This window comes from Vigna radiata, unplaced genomic scaffold (assembly GCF_000741045.1).
Source record: "Vigna radiata var. radiata cultivar VC1973A unplaced genomic scaffold, Vradiata_ver6 scaffold_214, whole genome shotgun sequence".
Taxonomy (NCBI): domain Eukaryota; kingdom Viridiplantae; phylum Streptophyta; class Magnoliopsida; order Fabales; family Fabaceae; genus Vigna; species Vigna radiata.
Genome location: NW_014541782.1, coordinates 421,941 through 424,102, shown reverse-complemented (window position 1 = coordinate 424,102; position 2,162 = coordinate 421,941).

Genomic DNA, 2,162 nt, shown 5'->3' with positions numbered 1-2,162 from the left:
AGCCCCGACCCAGAGAAGAACATCAAGGAGGAACTCAGACATTTGTTGCTCGGACATAGAGGCCATCACCTTCTCTTCGGCAGCATCAAAATGGAATTCGATCTTATGTCTAAGATCGAAGCCAGGGTCCCACATCCCTTGGGGCAAAGGGCAGAGTTCGGAAGGTTCACCGCTCTCAGTCGCGGTCCTTTCTTTGCCGGGTGATGATTCCCCCGTTTCGGCTCCGGCCTTCCCTTTACCGGACACGTTTGTCACTCCCTCAACCCGTGCGACTTTCCTCTTCCGCGTTAAAACTTCCTCGGGAGAGGGTGGGGTGTCATCCACGTGTACAATGGTTGCGGGCATCGCCTGGCCGGATGAAGATTCGGCTCCTTTCTTGGAAGCACGAACTTTTTGGAACCAGTCCCTCTTAGGCGCCATTAGCTCTGCAAAAAACACACAACCAATCAGTATATACATTCAACTTCACAAGAAACAATATTCAGCAACAACACCTACCAGAAACCCTCGACTTAAGGTCGTTGAACTTCAGGCAATTCACCATCTTCCTCGAGGAAAATGGACGGGATAATTTAATCAAGACATCCAGATCCCTCTTCTCGGCATCAGTCATGTCCTCTTGGGGCCAAGAGGTCAAGGTTCGGGGATTTTTAGTCCAAAATAGAGGGAACTTGGAACTACCGTCATCGTTCAAGAAAAATGGTTTACCCCTCTGCTTAATTGACACTTTGAAAAAGTGATTTTTAAAGTCTTTATACGACTCGGCGAACAGGTTGAATATGGCATCCTTCGCCTTAAAACTAAGAGAAACCCACCCCTTTTTGGCATTCGGTCGGCTTTTGAAAAAGTATAAGAAAATTTTGGCCGTGGGATCAATACCTAGGGCTTGGCATAGCACACCGAACGCTTGGATGTATGCCCAGCTGTTCGGATGTAATTGGGAAGGGGCTACGTTTAAATATTGAAGAACTTCCATTTGGAATCGAGTAAACGGAAGCCGAACATACATATGGTAAAACAAACACAAATAAATGTAGAAACAACCCTCGCCGGCAACCTCCTCTCCGTGGAATACCCTTTCTTCTTTCCTGCACGCCACTAATTTTAGGACTGTCTTGTATCCTAGGGTTCGAAGGACGCAATTATCTTCTACCCACCCTAAAAGTATATCTTTATTGATAAATATAGTGTATTGATCACCTACTTCACGGGAAACCCATGAATAATCTAAAGAGTAAGAGGCGCAATCTTGCCCATAATCCTCTACTTCAACCCCACCGTTGACGAAAACCTTATCGCCACTCAACAACGATTCTACGGATCCTACGACTCTACGGCGAGCCAACGACGGATCACTACGTCCCCTATTATCACTATCAGATAAAGAGTGAACAGGGGGAGAAGCCATTGTTACCTGGAAATGAAGATCGAAGCAGAGGAGAAAGCAGAGGAGAATACTTGGGGAACTTCTGAAGACAAACTCTGGAAATGATGATGAAATGACGGTTCATTTCGAAATCATTAGACTCTTTGAAAGCGTAGAGGTTACGAAACCGTCACACAACCTACGTCGTTGGATGACTAAGATCTAGCGGTTCTCATTTGGCGACTCTGCCACTACCGTAACGCGGGAAAATCCACTTACATGTTTAAAGGTTAAACGATGGCGTACTTGCGTCGTTTAATTAACACCGACCATGACAGTTTGTTTACCACCTGGGACCCAGTCAATACGAACGGTCATCAGAACGAACGACACAGTTCGTTCACACCAATCGCCCACTATCCTTCCCAACACTTATCAAAGTCCTGCAGTCACACCAGACTAAAGCCTCTTCCTTTGGACTTGGGGGGGATGATGTACGGTAGTATATCTCCAACGTTCGGAATCGGTAAAATATCACTAAACCGAACGGTCAAGCTGAATAATCAAACGGGCCAAAACAGTAGGTTGGTCCAGCTCTACTGGGCTTGAGGCCCACCATCTCGCAAATACGAATATAATATTATTTACTACGAATTAAATAATATCCCAGTTGAGATATATCAGGTACTGAGATATATCAGGTAAAGTTCGTTTATATTTTATTCTGTTTATATTTTATTTTATTCTGTTAATCTCATATCAATCCAAAGCCTATAAATAAAGAGCAAAAGGCTCC